This window comes from Lissotriton vulgaris, chromosome 3_2 (genome assembly GCF_964263255.1).
Source record: "Lissotriton vulgaris chromosome 3_2, aLisVul1.2, whole genome shotgun sequence".
NCBI classification, from domain to species: Eukaryota; Metazoa; Chordata; class Amphibia; order Caudata; family Salamandridae; genus Lissotriton; species Lissotriton vulgaris.
Genome location: NC_141690.1, coordinates 133466418 through 133483246, shown reverse-complemented (window position 1 = coordinate 133483246; position 16829 = coordinate 133466418). Strand labels below are relative to the sequence as shown.

At 43.2% G+C, this 16829-nt stretch overlaps 1 protein-coding gene across 1 annotated transcript in view; it reads right to left on the bottom strand.

The window, feature by feature from the left end:
- The window catches only part of LOC147725418 (uncharacterized), a 301666-nt gene that overhangs the window by 165582 nt on the left and 119255 nt on the right, over positions 1 to 16829 (bottom strand). The window lies entirely within an intron of this gene.

Sequence of the window (16829 nt, the reverse complement as noted above, 5' to 3'; positions counted from 1 at the left end):
CCACTAGGGCTTGATTGTTATGCCAGGGATACTGCTCCGTCTGGGGCTTTTTCAAGGGGATTTGTCCCTCATTGTAATCCTTTAATGTCACCGCCATCCAGATATTTATGGGCTATGATAATCTGTTGGCATCCCCCATATAAAATATGACCTGACTTAAAGCTAATCATTCTATTTTCCACTTTTTCTGTTGCTACAGTGGTTTATGTTCGTAAGAACGCGCTTCTCCATTACGTATAAGTAAGGATCACTTACTGCAATGTGCGACTTCGTTTTGAAGTGGTGTATCATCTTTTTCAAATTTGATAATTGTAACCTGAATTGGTTCACATTTGATGTGATTTGAATACAATGTAAGAATTTAGTTGATGAATGATTGGGATAAATGGTGTAACAACTCTTGTTTTAGAACCCAGGCCAAAATATATTAATTTACCAGGACATAAACCTCTGGTCCCTTTTTACTGTTTACATAATTTTGTAAGCTAAACACTAGGGGCCAGATGTAGGTAGGCTGTTACCGGTCGGTAACGGCCGAAATCGGCCGTTACCGACCGGTAAAAGCCTTTTCCTATGTAGGAGGCTATTTTACCGATTCAGTAAATAACGAATCGGTATTTACCGATTCGGTATTTACAGAATCATCATTTACCGATTCGGTATTTACCAGTAAATAAAATGTAGGAAGCACTGTAAACAGTGCTTCTGGGCTTTAAGAATTCGTTATTTACCACCAACTATTAGTTGGTGGTAAATAATGAATTACTATGTAAATGCATAAATGTGCATTTACACCTGTGGTACACAGTCAAAATATCGAGTTAGAAATATCGATGTACCAAAATATCGTGTCAATAATTTCGAAGGTGCAGAATATCGAAGACAAGAATATCGTTGGACAGAATATCGACCCTAAGGTAAGTAATATCGAAATAATTAATATTGATGTAAGTAATATCGAAGTTAGTAATATCGATTGCATATATATCGATGTTACTAATTTCGATTACACGAATATCGATATTTGTATTATTTCTGTTGTTTTTTATTATGTATGTGTTATATGTTTTACTTAAGTAATTAAAATAAGTACTATTATATGTGTATTACATATATATATTAATACATTTATTTATAAGTTAATTATATGTTTTAGTACCGGAGCGGGTTGTGGGTTTATAGGGGAATAGGGTGGGAAGTAATATATATATGTTAAATTATTAATAATTAGTACTTAATATTAATTAATTATAAATTATTGGTAATTAAATTTAATTAATTGGTTAATCATTTTAATTAATTGATTAATTGATAAATATGTTATATAGCAGGTTGTGGGTTTATAGGGGAATAGGGTGGGTAGTAATTTAATTATGTTAAATTAAAAAATAAATAGTAGTTATTATTAAATATTTTTAAATAATTGGTAAATAAATTTAATTAATGGTTATCTCATTATAAATAATTGATTAATCGATATATATGTTCTGTAGTGGGTTGTGGGTTTATAGGGGAATAGGGTGGGAAGTTATTTAATTATGTGAAAATAATTATTAATTAGTAGGAATTATAAATTAAATTTAAATAATAGGTAATTATTTTTAATTAATTGGTAATTAATTTTAATTGATTGGTAAATCATTTTAATTAATTCATAAATAGATAAATGTGTTCTGTTGTGGGTAGTGGGTTTATAGGGGAATATGGTGGAAGTAATGTAAATGTAATTAAGTAATAATTTTTTGTAAATGATTGTTTTGTAAATAATATAATTGTTAAATAATTATTAATTAGTAATTAAATATTATAAAATGGTATTTTTTTATATTTATTTTTGCTTAAATATATTTAGGTAATCATGTTTTTTATAATTATGTATAGGTATTGTATATGGTTTAAAAAAATGTAATACTTTATATCATTATTTAAATAAAAAGCTTTTATTTATAAGTATGTTATTTTAACCCCTACGCTATCCAACATTTTCCCTACTGTTGCATTCTCTGGAGTTGGAATAGTAATTGTTACCCCTACGCTATCCAACACTTTCCCTACTGTTGCACTCTCTGGAGTGGGAATAGTAATTTGTACTCCTACGCTATCCAACGCTTTCCCTACTGATGCACTCTCTGGAGTGGGAATAGTAATTTTTATTCCTACGCTATCCAACGCTTTCCCTACTGTTGCACTCTCTGGAGTGGGAATAGTAATTTTTACCTCTACCCTATCCAACGCTTTCCCTACTGCTGCACTCTCTGGAGTGGGAATAGTAATTTTTACCCCTACGCTAACCAACACTTTCCCTACTGTTGCACTCTCTGGAGTGGGAATAGTAATTTTTACCCCTACGCTATCCAACGCTTTCCCTACTGTTGCACTCTCTGGAGTGGGAATAGTAATTTTTACTCCTACGCTATCCAATGCTTTCCCTACTGTTGCACTCTCTGGAGTTGGAAATGTAATTGTCACCCCTACGCTATCCAACGCTTTCCCTACTGTTGTACTCTCTGGAGAGGGAATAGTAATTTTTACCCCTACGCTATCCAACGCTTTCCCTACTGATGCACTCTCTGGAGTGGGAATAGTAATTTTTACTAATACGCTATCCAACACTTTCTCTACTGTTGCACTCTCTGGAGTGGGAATAGTAATTTTTACCTCTACGCTATCCAACGCTTTCCCTACTGATGCAGTCTCTGGAGTGGGAATAGTAATTTTTACTCCTACGCTATCCAACGCTTTCCCTACTGTTGCACTCTCTGGAGTGGGAATAGTAATTTTTACCCCTATGCTATCCAACACTTTCCCTACTGTTGCACTCTCTGGAGTGGGAATAGTAATTTTTACCCCCATGCTATCCAACGCTTTCCCTACTGTTGCACTCTCTGGAGTGGAAATAGTAATTTTTACTCCTACGCTATCCAATGCTTTCCCTACTGTTGCACTCTCTGGAGTTGGAATAGTAATTTTTACCCCTACACTATTCAATGCTTCCCCTACTGTTGCACTCTCTGGAGTGGGAATAGTATTTTTACCCCTACGCTATCCAACGCTTTCCCTACTGTTGCACTCTCTGGAGTGGGAATAGTAATTTTTACCCCTACGCTATCCAATGCTTTCCCTACTTTTGCACTCTCTGGAGTGGAAATAGTAATTTTTACTCCTACGCTATCCAACGCTTTCCCTACTGTTGCACTCTGTGGAGTGGGAATAGTAATTTATATTCCTACGCTATCCAACGCTTTCTCTACTGTTGCACTCTCTGGAGTGGGAATAGTAATTTTTACCTCTACGCTATCCACTGCTTTCCCTACTGTTGCACTCTCTGGAGTGGGAATAGTAATTTTTACTCCTACGCTATCCAACGCTTTCTCTACTGTTGCACTCTCTGGAGTGGGAATAGTAATTTTTACCTGTACGCTATCCAATGCTTTCCCTACTTTTGTACTCTCTGGAGTGGGAATAGTAATTTTTTAATTTTTACTCCTACGCTATCCAACGCTTTCCCTACTGTTGCACTCTCTGGAGTGGGAATAGTCATTTTTACCCCTACGCTATCCAACATTTTATATAATTAATTGTAAAAATATTAAAAGTATATTTAATTTTTTATGTTTTGTACATTTTATTTATGTTGTTTTATGTTTGTAAATGTATTAGTAAATTAGAATATATTTTAATAATTTATAAGTTAGTAAAATAATTATTACAACATATTGTTCAGAACATATATATTATATATTTACAGTATATATTTAATTAATATATTATTATTACATATGTATTATTTATTAATTTTAAACATTATTAGATACTTATAACTACGTATATTATATTTATTAGTGTTATTTAATTTATTTTAGAATTATATTTTAAAAGAAAAAAAAACGATATTTTTAACATCGATATTTTTAACATCTATATTATTTTTTCGATATTTTTGTACTTACCATGTTGTAGATAGGATGTCGATATTCTTGCCCTCGATATTTTAGACTCGATATTTCTGTAGGTCGATATTTTGGAGGTCGAAATTTTGTCAGTGATTCACACCTGTGCCATGTGACAGAATACATGCCCTTAGGGCATGTATGTCTGCCACATGTGCACACCAGCACTAATCAGGGGTGCAACAGGGTGTCAAAGTGACACCCTGCCACCCTTGACTTTTTCCCAATTTTACCGAATCGGTAATTACCGATTCAGTAATTGACATTCATTCCTATGGGCCTTCAGGCCCATAGGAATGAAAGGCAAATACCGAATCGGTAATTACCGATTCGGTAAATACTGAATCTTAACGATTCGGTATTTTTTACCGATTAGTTACCTACATAGGATTTACCGATTCTAAAATACAGAATCTGAAAAATTTTGTATTTTTGAATCTGTAAAACCTATTTACCTACATCTAGCCCTAGATGATTTAAAACACACTTTGTTGTAATGCTACTTAAGCTATGACCAAGGAGACTTGATCTCCGAAATGTGTCAGGCTGCATCTTACCATTATCCTGTTTTAATGAACCCATGCTGATTAACTGCATCTGAATTGTGGACCGTCTTCTTTTAACCCCTTTAACAAGGGGAAATTAATAGGATTTCCAGACTGGTTGGTTATTGAGGAGGTTCACTACCCCCTGCAAATCGCCACATTTAAGTGGCTGAGAAGAAAGCGTCAAATAACACATATATATATATATATATATATATATATATATATATATATATATATATATATATATATATATATATATATATATTCACTGAAAAAACCATAGGTTTCAGGCCTTATATAGTTAGGAATTAACATATAAAAAAACATTGAAATTCCTCCTATATAGTTAGCTGGACATTTCATTGATATAAAACCAATGAAATTCCACATATAGTTAGTTGCACTAACTATATATTTCGCGCATCCGCAATCCAATGCTGATGATGTCACATATTACATCATTCATGACATGGTCAGTGACATCACTGATGACATCACTGATGACATCTCAAATGACATCACTGATGACATCTCATTTAACATCAATGATCACACCACTGATGATATACTTCATGTGATAATACAATGCACCTCCTTACACTCTAATATAACCTCTGGTACACCTAGTGTAAAATACAGAGTATCTTTTTTGAAACTATTGACACACGAATACCATTTACTACATATGCACTCACTGATTCCTACGTCTACACACACATTCATTCATTCACCCATACAATCACTCGTACATACAGTCACTCATCATTACAACACTATCATATGCACTCATACACCTATGCAGACACTCACACACTGCCACTCATCCATGGAGTTACTCACACACCTAGTCAGTCCTGTAAAGAATCAATCACACTTTGATTTCTTCATCTATACAGTTAAACACAGAACAGCTTACATTTTCACAGATATACTAACACATACTTACTCACTTATACAATCAAATCCTTCATCCATACTCTTATACATCCACTCATTCTTCAATATGTAAAACCTATTTAAAATTTTAAAAAACACACAGTCACTGGATGATGTCATTTGAGATGTCATCAGTGATGTCATCAGTGATGTCACTGACCATGTCATGAATGATGTAATATGTGACATCATCAGCATTGGATTGCGGATGCGCGAAATATATAGTTAGTGCAACTAACTATATGTGGAATTTCATTGGTTTTATATCAATGAAATGTCCAGCTAACTATATAGGAGGAATTTCAATGGTTTTTTATATGTTAATTCCTAACTATATAAGGCCTGAAACCTATGGTTTTTTCAGTGAATATATATATATATATATATATATATATATATATATATATATATATATATATATATATATATATATATATATATATATATATATATATATATATATATATATGTGTTATTTGACGCTTTCTTCTCAGCCACTTAAATGTGGCGATTTGCAGGGGGTAGTGAACCTCCTCAATAACCAACCAGTCTGGAAATCCTATTAATTTCCCCTTGTTAAAGGGGTTAAAAGAAGACGGTCCACAATTCAGATGCAGTTAATCAGCATGGGTTCATTAAAACAGGATAATGGTTTTTTATATGTTAATTCCTAACTATATAAGGCCTAAAACCTATGGTTTTTTCAGTGAATATATATATATATATATATATATATATATATATATATATATATATATATATATATATATATATATATATATATATATATATATTTATATATATATGAGATTACTAAAAATCCATAATGAGTAAATGCTGTGTAATATCTGGCTACATATTATCATAAAGGCGTTCTGGTGACATTTACAAACCACAAGGCAAAAGGCACTTTGAAGGAAAAATCCAAAACATGTGCTCTTTTACTTTGCTCTTGCATAAATTCATGTGTGGGAAATAAAGAATATGTTGAAAGTAAGGGAGTCGTTAGATCCTGGTTATGAGTTGGACAAAGTGGCATCTCTGAGTGAGATACCTTTCCATTTGGTGCTAAGCTGCAAAAATGGCCCTGTAACAAAAACAGCCCCCACCCGTGCGGCGCACAGGGCTATAGCCCGGTGCCCGCTACGGCCAGTCCGACCCTGCCCTTGTCAATCCTTTGCACCCCCAAAATAGACCCACCCGCAGTTTGAAGAATAGTGCCTTAGAAGTAGATAACAATGAATACTGTAGCAATATACCAGCTGTTAAGGGCCCCGAATCAGAGTTATAGGTCTGAGTCGTTGACAAGGGTCTATAATGAGGAAGAGGGCATTTAACGGCTTTTAGAACATTTGAATGTTGAGAGCTCCATTGAAGACAATAGAGTAGCTCTGAGCTTATAATAACTGGATAAACTCAGAGTTCCACCATTCCAATGTTTGTCTTAATGTTCTCCCTTTTTATTTTAGGACATTCTAACCTTAGTAGGTGGAATGTTCAAATAGCCTTATTGCCCTTCTGCCTTGTGATATACCTGTTATTAAGGGCCCTCTCCTTCGTTATAGACCCTCGCCTGCTATGCAGAGGCCCAAATATTTTACATCTCTTTTCTAGGGTCCGATTTTTTGTATTTTATTTTTTAACTGCCTTCCGGAGATACACTCACACAATAGTCTGTCGCACTCCGAAAGAGAATATTTTTTTACCAGTTGTCCTTCAGGGCGAAACTGGAGTAAACATGACACTTATCACAAGGAGCAAGTTAACAAAAAAGTAGTAAAATATTCACATTAAAAGATGGTACCTTTTATTCCATTGTGTCACTCCATGGCAGTTTTTTTTAACTATAAACATACGGAGGCGGGCTAAAAAACATAAAACATGTACTGGGGTTCGCAAAATGTTTTAAGCTGACGTTGTTAATAGCAGGTTGTAAAAGGAGGGCGTTACCGAGGGAGGAGGTGCAGAAGCAAATGCCACAACATCACAGCACTAGGACCCAGAAGGGTGGCGGGCCAGGGCAGCAGGCACTGTGCTCATTATCTGTCTTCAGTTCTGATACAGACAGTTGGCCGGTCTCTGCGCAGTTTTCAGTGAGTGATTGTTCAGGGGTGGGCAGTTTCTGGTTGGCATGCAGACTTGTTTCACAGACCCCCTCGCCCGTCACCGGTTCCACTGTGTTCCTGCCCTGCCACCCCCCCGCACAGTGCCAGCCTGAGACGTTCACTTCTCCTATTATTGCACTCACATCCGGGGCTGGGTTTGCTCATCTGAAAACGTAATGGACCCGGAAAAAAAGAGATGCGTTTAGAAAAGCGGACGAGCTGGGGGAATTGAGCGAGATGTGCTGAAGCAGGTGGTACTTTTTCCAGGGGAGTCACCGTCACACCGCGACAGTGGGGATGACAGCCCCTACCTGTGCAAGGGCACCGACTGCACGGGGACCCTAGGGCGCGCCCTTCACACGCCCCCAGCAGCCTCTTCTCACTTACAGGTAACTTTCTTAACTTATTTTTGTGGATTCCGTCTGGCTTGATAATATTTCTGAGGACTTATTGTAGAATTGTTCCACTTTCCCCGGCCCGTTTCAAGTTCTCCACGGATAAGTGTTTGTGAGGCGTGGCTTTATTAGCCTCAACCTCCCCCCCCCCACACACACACACACACACACAATTCTGACCATCGTTTCAAGTGAATGCTTTAGTGTGGCCCGGTCCGAAACTTAACTTCCAAAAAGTGGTAGCTGCGCTGTGCCTGGACAGGATTTGTTCTCAGGGGTGGAACCAGATAACTACAAGACAGAGTGGGTGAGGACGTGGGTGGGCTGCGGGTGGCGGCTGTGTGTGCACCTGTCGCCGGACTCTGCCCATTCATTATCGTGGTGGGGTTTGATGGGGCCCTATCCACCCACTGCCCCACTCCGGCGGGTGACAGGCAGCAGCATGTGCACAGCTCACACCTGTTCAGCCCCACTCCCTGCTTCGGATTCTCAGTGAAACTGTGGAAACGCGCTTTGCAATAAGTATGTGCGTATTTTAGCGCATTTTCTAGTGTCACATTTTACGACTCATTAATTGCTTTTTATGGTACGTTTGGACGCTGTCACACCCCCGTAGCCGTCGGCACATTCTTGCTATAGGGGAACGTAAGTGTCGAATGTCAGTGTGCAGTGTTTGGTATAGCAGCCTGCGTTACTCACCGGCTGCTCTGCGGGCGGGCTCCTCGCTTCCCCGGGCGGCGGCTGGACTGCGGCGGGGGCGGGCACCGACAATGTTCCCCACGCCCCCTCCGCCACTGCTCCAGCCTCCCTCTTGGTCTCCGGGGCTCCCTCGGCACAGGGGAGCCCCGCACCTGCCCGTCCCGCCTCCTCTTCGTCCTTCTCTCCTCGGGGCTCCCTCAGCACACGGGAGCCCCAGCCGCAGACGACGCTTCTGTTCCAGGTGGCAGGGCTCCCTCCCTTCACGGGAGCCCTGCAGAGTCAGCCGCCATATTCCTTCTTCCCCCTCGCGGCGGGGGCAGGCATTTCCGGCCGGCCGCGCTGGGATTGGCCGGCCGGCCCCAGCACTTCCGGGTCACCGCGGGCAGCGTGGCGGCCCGATTTCAGGCAGGCAGGCGGGGAGGGTGCACGCACGTGTGCGCGCTGATAGATATATAATTGGATTTGAATGCAAATTTCACAGCAAATACTAGACGGATTTACACCAATTAAAGAAAAGCGTAATCTGCGAACCGGTCTCTTCAACTCTGCCAAATTTCAAATAATTCCGTTCAGCCGTTTGGGCTGTAGCCGTGTCTAAAGGTCCTATGGAAATTTGCATGGGGAAAACACGTTTTGGGACCCCCCTTTTATCTCAGCCCCCACTTGACGAACCCCCCTCAAACTTTCAAGGAAGGAGCGGAGCGTAACGGGCCATCTTCTTTGAGAAATTCACGTAGATTCATTAACTGGCGCCAAAGTTATTCCCAATAGAATGTTGGTGATTTCCTATGGAAACTAGGTCCTAACTATATATACCTACTGGCTACCGCCAGTAGGTAATATACATATATATATATATATATATAAATATATATATATATATATATATATATATATATATATATATATATATATATATATATATATCCCAACAACTCTTCCAGAAGAAAGAGCGGAGGCCACATCGAGGGACGATTTGGAAATGCTTTATTTCATAATGTGGCATAATGCATTCCTCAAATGCCTGTTAGTAATCAGGAGGCATTGAAAACACCTAAATAAGTCAATCCTGTCCTTTCCCCATTGGTGGGGATCCACTCCGCCCCCCTTCCACATGATGGCTCACTCGCACGCAGTTCGTAGGAACTACATGTCCCAGGAATCTACTCAGTCCCAGTAAGTGTTGCAGGGGGTAATGCACTTCAAAGTGAAAATATCGGAATGCAAGATATATATATATATAAATATATATATTACCTACTGGCGGTCATCAGTAGGTAATCATAGTTAGGACCTAGTTTTCTTTAGGAAAATAGTTTTTTGATTTGCCAATATCTTTGGCGCCGTTTCATGAATCTTTGTGAAATTTTCCAAACTAATGGGATGCACTGGTCAGCTCGTGTCATGAACGTTTCAGGGTGATTTGTCAAGCAGAGCCAAGAAAAAAGGGGGTCCCAAAACACATTTTTCCCATGTTAATTTCCATAGGAACGGAATTACACCACATTTGGCAAAAAGGTAGCTCTTGGCTCAGAAAGTGACCTTTTTTTTAAATGGAGTAAATCTGTTCAGTAGTTTCTGAGACATTTAAATATTTACAGATATCAATATTTCAGGATTGTGAGATCTGATTGGCTGAACCCTCCAATCTCGAGCCTGATAGCTGATTGCTGCCAACACTTCAAACCAGGAAGTGTTAACAGCCATCTTGGTTGAACCAATTCACAAGAAAAAAGGTGAAAAAAGTATTTAAATGAAGAAAAGGGGTCAGGGTAGAAGCACCCTGACCCCTTAGGCCTGCACAGGGGGCCCTAAAAAGCATTTAACTCTCTCAGTGCCAGGGCTGATCTAATCAGACTTCTGCTGAAACTGAGAGTGCTCCCGCTGATCAGATCAGCCCTGAACAGCGCCCCCTGGTGGACAATGTTTTTTCTTCTCTGTGTCACACACTTCAGGGCTCCTAACACCTTCACTGACCCTCTCCCTCAAATATTTCAAACTAAGTTTACAAATAAAACAATTGTATACTTGAAAAGTTTTTTCTTTGAAAATGTAGGCAGAACATTTTTTTTCGCGCTGCTGTTCAATAAGGCTGCTGAGTTAAGTGAAAAGAACAGCCAGTGGACTTGTCTAAGATAGGGAGAAGGGTAGGAGCTGTTTTGCAAAATGAGACTAAAGGCCGCTATCTCAGTTTGGGGGTGTTTGCACAACAAAGCCGTTCTGTACAGAGTTACACTATTCCCTAATTATTTCCTGAGATGGCCGCTGCCATTCACTGGTCAAGTATGAATAATCTGGGCGGCAGTCTGCCCAGCTCTGACAAGCACAATTGTGGCTTTGAGCTGTGGAAGTTGTCTATCAGACTGCATATAATTCTTGCATTGAGTTTGGAAAATGTGTGAAAAAAAAGTAATGAGAGGCTGCGCAGCTCTTCTGTCAGTGCTTAATTTGTAAAAAATGAAGTCCAGGTGCTCAAATATTGGTTGGAGGCCACACCCACTTTCCTCCGGCTCCACCCACTTTTTCCATCAGGTCCCCACACAATTAATCTCACATATGTAAATAACCGTATATGAAATGTACATAAGCCAGGCCCAAAGGACTGCAAGTTGTTGGAGTGACATGTCGTCCTTATAGGTAGACAGTATAGTTTAAGACTGCTTGATCTGGAGAAGCACAACGTCCGAATTGAAAATGGAACACCATAATTGGGGGTTCTCTTTAATAATAAGAATTGATTTCTACCCAAATTAACCCTTTTTGCAACATTAATCTATGCTCTAACCTATACTTTGAACTGTGCATGCAGTTCTTTGACGACAGTTAAAAAATGTAGTGTTCTATATTAGAACTTTTAACTTATAAACTGTAACAAAATTATGTCTCTTAGAAAAGTAGTAACCCACAGACCTATTTACATTATGTGTACTTTTTATCTGCAGGGTACGAATTCTTTACAGCAGGCATATTAACCCTCAACCTAATGATGAGTCAAAAGCTCTACTAGACACACAATTCCCATCACTCTGCAGGAAGAACATTAATCACGGAGTTATCTTTAAATCTTTATTGTTGCCTGGAAATTTGCTGGAGAAGAGGAACCCCGCATCAGAAGCTTTAAAAATGAAAATAAAATTGCAAACACTGCGCTCATTGAAATCAGCACCCAGTTTGGTGGTACTGGCCGTACGGCCATGAGACTAATTAAACACTTCTTATCTTAATCTTATCTTAAAGAGTTTTATATAGCACAAATTAGCTACATCCTTTCCCCGAGAAAGTATGCTAGGCTACTGGATGTCCAAAAATGCACTCCAAAAACGTTATTCTTTATTGAGGGGGCTGGGGGCGGTAGACGCGTTCTGTTCAAGCCTGCCTGCACCCACTATACTTCACTCTACTCCAGTACAGGTTGCTCTGGATTGCCGCGGCCCCTTTGTTCGCCACACCACTCTGCTTCGTTTCATGTTAGTTGTTTTGTGTAGCAACAGTACGGGCAGCATTCAAGGCCGACAATGAAGGAGAACAGCAACCGAACATCTCCTGGGGCCTGTCTGCACCTGCTGTTGAGCAAGAGATCTACCCTCTCCCCTCCCTCGTTGAGAATAAAAGCACCAGTTTTCCCAAAATGTACTGTTACAAAAGAAACTAAGTAAAAGGCTTAAAAGTATATGAGATGGATTAGAAAAGGTTTAATAACCCAACCAAATGTCAAAGAGTTTTTTGTTGATGGCGATTGCTGATGAACGACTTAAGACTAGATAGATGGGTAAATGTTTTTTCCCCCCATTGATTGAGCATTTTAAAAGGTGGAGATGCCAGGTTACTTACCGGTAATATCCATTACTCTGAGTCCTGGTCTCCCCGTCCCATTCCTTACAAGTGAGCATCTAGTCTGCTCTACAGAAACCCCTACCTAGCTGAGCTGTTTGCACTTCCCCCTAGGATGACGTCACCATCACGTGACTATAAAGTGGGAAGTGCATCAAGAAACATTCCGAGAATACCAAAGAAACCAGAACGAAACAGACAATCACCCAAAGAAAACCCAAACCAGAAGGGAGGGAAGGGCTCAGGAATGGGACGGGGAGACCAGGACTCAGAGTAATGGATATTACCGGTGAGTAACTGGGCATTACCTCCTTGTCCTGTCTCCCCGTCCCATTCCTTACAAGTGAGCCCATACCCAAGCACACAGTGATTGTAAGAAAAAAACTGACCAAACAGTTTGAGAAAAAACAGGTCCAGTTTTAATCAACAGAAAATAGCACAGATCACAAATCATGCACCGCAGAAAGGACACTAGCCCCAAAAGCAGCAGAGGTCGCCATCCCCAACTGAAGCCGATAATGGGCAACAAACGTATGGGGAGAAGCCCACGTTGCAGCATTGCAAATGTCCCTCAACGAGGCCCCCTTGAACATGGCCCAGGAGGAAGACATGCTCTGAGTCGACCGACCCTGAACAGAAGAAGGCAGAGGACAGTGGGCAGAATCGTAAGCAGAAACCACAGCGCCCCTGAGCCAACGAGACAAGGTGGACAAAGAAGGCAGAAGCCCCAGCCCTGAGAGGCCATAGGTGACAAATAGGGAATCAACTTTACGGAAACCAGCCGTACGCTCCAAGTAGATGCGGAGAGCCTTCAGCACATCCAACGAATGGAGGAGCACCTCCTCAGGAGAGGCAAGAGCCGGAAAAAACACCGGGATAACAATATCCTCCTGACAGTGAACAGAAGACACCACCTTAGGAAGAAATGACCTTATCATCGCAAAAGCGCAAGAAGGGGGGGGAAGCCATCAGCGCCCCAATCTCACCAACCCTCCGCCCAGAAGTAATAGCCACCAGGAAAATAACCTTAGCAGAAAGGAATTTCAGGGCCACAGAGTCTAAAGGCTCGAAAGGAGGACCCGTCAAAGCCCGGAGAACCAAGGGAAGATCCCAAGGAGGCACAGGAGAACGAGAGACAGGACGCTGAAGCAAGAAACTCCGCAGAAGGCGAGCCACCAACGGGGAGACAGAGGAAACAGAGGAACCCCAAAAAGCAAGAATGACAGCCCATTGGGCTGGCAGGGAAGAAACCGCAAGTCCCAAGATGAAACCATCCTGCAAGAAGTCCAACACCCTCACGGCCTCACAGAGGGCAGAAGAGAGACCCCTCACAAGAAACCAGGAGGAGAAATTCCTCCAGTGACGGTCATACGACTTCAAGGTGGAAGGACGACGAGAAGGCTGGAGACATCGGGCAACCTAAACCAAGCAACCCAGACCCAGCAAACTCAACCTCTGAAGTGCCAAACCCCCAGCCGGAGGCGACGCAAGGAGGCAACCCCGAGAAGAGGAGCCCACAGCGGGGAGGGAGACAGGGGAAACCTCCAATGAGGGAAACAGAAAAGGTCAGCAGAAGGGGGAACCAAGACTGCCGAGACCATTCCGGAACCACCAGGAGAACCTCCGCCCGATCCAATCGAATCTTCCAGGGGACCCTCGGAATTAAGGCAAACCGAGGGAAGGCAAACAGCAGACCCCTTGACCAAGGAATCGAGAAAGCATCGGTCGCCCACGCCAATGGAGAAGGAACTATGCTGCAAAACCGAGGAAGAAGGGCGGACTCCTCTAAGGCGAAAAGATCCAGCCAAGGAAGGCGGAACCGGAGGACAATCAGATTGAACAGTTCCGGGGACAGACAGAGGGACACTGAGGAGGGGAACACCCTGCTCAAACAATCCGCAGGCCCATTCTCCTTCCCCGGAAGATAGACCGCCGCCAGAGAAAGGAGACGCGACTCGGCCCAAAAGCCGATCTTCCGGGACAGGAGAAACAGAGCACGACACATGCCCCCCTGGTGATTCACATAAGAACGAACCACCAGATTGTCTGTCTGCACAGAGACTGCCCGACCCCGAAGGAGAGGAGCGAACCAAAGAAGTGCCAACCAAACCGCCCTCAACTCCTTCCAGTTCAAGGACTGGAGGGATTCGAAACTGGACCACCGACCCTGAGCCTTGGAGGCACCCAGAACGGCACCCCACCCCAAAGCAATGGCATCCGTGGACAACACGACCACAGACTGAGGAGGAAGGAGATCGAACTCCTGGGAAAGAGAGAGAGGGGACAACCACCACTGGAGATCCGCCTGAATCCCTGGAGTGACAGGGATCAGAGTCTCGTAGTCCAAGGAGGCAGGATCCCAGTGCGACAGGACATGATGCAACAGGGGGTATAGATGTAGCCTGGACCAAGGAAGGAGATGCAGAGTGGACATCATCTCCCCCTGACTCCGCAACCAGAGACGGGCAGACACCCGGGACTGGGACAGAAGCCAGGAAAGGTGACGAAACAAAGTCAACTGGCGCTCCTGTGAGAGAAAAACCATGCCCATGTCCATGCGGAAGAGAGCCCCCAGGAATTTCAGGGACTGGGAGGGCCCCAGGGAGGACTTCCTGTTGTTAATAAGGAACCCAAAAGAACCCAGCAGATGACACACCTGGTCCACATCCGACAGAGCCTGTGAAAAAGAAGGAGAGACAATCAACCAGTCATCCAGATATGGAAACACCAGCAGCCCCCTGGAATGAAGGATACCCACTAGAGGGGCCAAGAGCTTGGTGAACACTCTGGGCGCCGAAGAAAGGCCAAAAGGGAGCACCCGGAACTGATAATGTAGGGCCCCCACTGCAAAGCGGAGAAAAAGCTGGTCTTCCGGATGGACGGGAACGTGCAAATACGCATCCATCAGATCCAGGGACGCCAGGAAGCCCCCGGCAGGACCAGAGGCAGGATGGACTGGAGAGTCACCATTTGGAACGGACGATGGACAACGAAGCGATTGACCTGCTTCAGATCCAAAACAGGACGAAGATCCGAAGTGTCTTTCTTTGAGACTGGAAAGAGGATTGAATAGCAACCCCTGCCCCTCTCCGGAGGAGGAACCTCCACAATAGCCTTCTTCTCCAACAAGAGTCGCACACCTGTCAACAAAGCATCTCTCCGCAGAGGAAGACGGGGAAGGGGAGTCTGAACAAAACCCGGAGGAGGAGGAGAGGAAAACTCGAGCCGGCAACCTTCCAAAACAGTCTGAACCGCCCAGGCATGTAAATGTATTTGAGCTTATATAGCACACAGCTACCCGCAGTGGGTTTCCCGGCGCTTGCTTACGGAACCCGTCCTGGTATTCCCCTGTGAGATAACCCCAGCAGGGTATCCACAAGGTGAAAGCAAGGCATCCCGCCGCGAGGGGCTGTTGTGGAGATTAAGCAGAGTCGCAGAGTGTGAACCCGTGAGTCGAGAAGGCACCGGAGCGAGAATTATCGAGTCCGTGGAATTTTTAGCCCAAGACCCGCCGAGGCGGGGAATTGAACCCTGGTCCAGGGCCGATCTCAGCTTCCAGGTCTGCCGCCTCTAACCCCTGAGCCACACTTCTCCGCCTCCGGAACTGACAACCACTGGGCGCGGAAGAAACGTAGGTGACCACTAACCGGCAAAGGCAGCCAGTCATTGAGAAGAGGAGGAAGCGGGGTGGCAACACCGGCAGCGGACCGGGGCTTGGCACTTCCACGGGCCCCCCTGCCACAACCCCTGCCACGAAACGGCTGAGAAGCACCACGAGCAGGAGGCCCAAAAGCGCGACGGTAACCAAACCCATGACCCCGAGAAGGAGGGTGGACCGGAGCCACCAGCTTGCGGTTCTCAGCAGACTGCTTGACCATACCTTCCAGCTGAGGACCGAACACCTTGGAACCTTCAAAAGGCAACTTAAGGAGGACCGACTTCTGGGAAGAGTCCACCTTCCAGGAACGCATCCAAATATGTCGACGGGCAGCAATGGAAGCACCAGAAGCAGCCGCCGCCGCCGCCCCCAAATTGTCGAAGGAAAGATACGACAGGTAACGCACCTGCAACTCCATCAAAGACAAAAGAGGCTTGGCATCCTGGCCGTCGTTCAGCAGAACCGACAGGGACTGGAAATCCTTAAGGAGCGACTGAACCATATAGTTAGAATATGCAGTCGCCCGGACAGAAAAATTAGAAGCAGCATAGGAAAGCTTCACCACCCCCTCAACATGCTTATCCACAGCGTCCGCAGGAAGGGCGTCCTCAGAAACGACCAAACCCTGAGAGGAAAGGCCAACCATCAAATTGTCAACTTTCACAGCCTGAGGGAACTCAGCAGCAAAACCCTCAAGAGGGTAACGC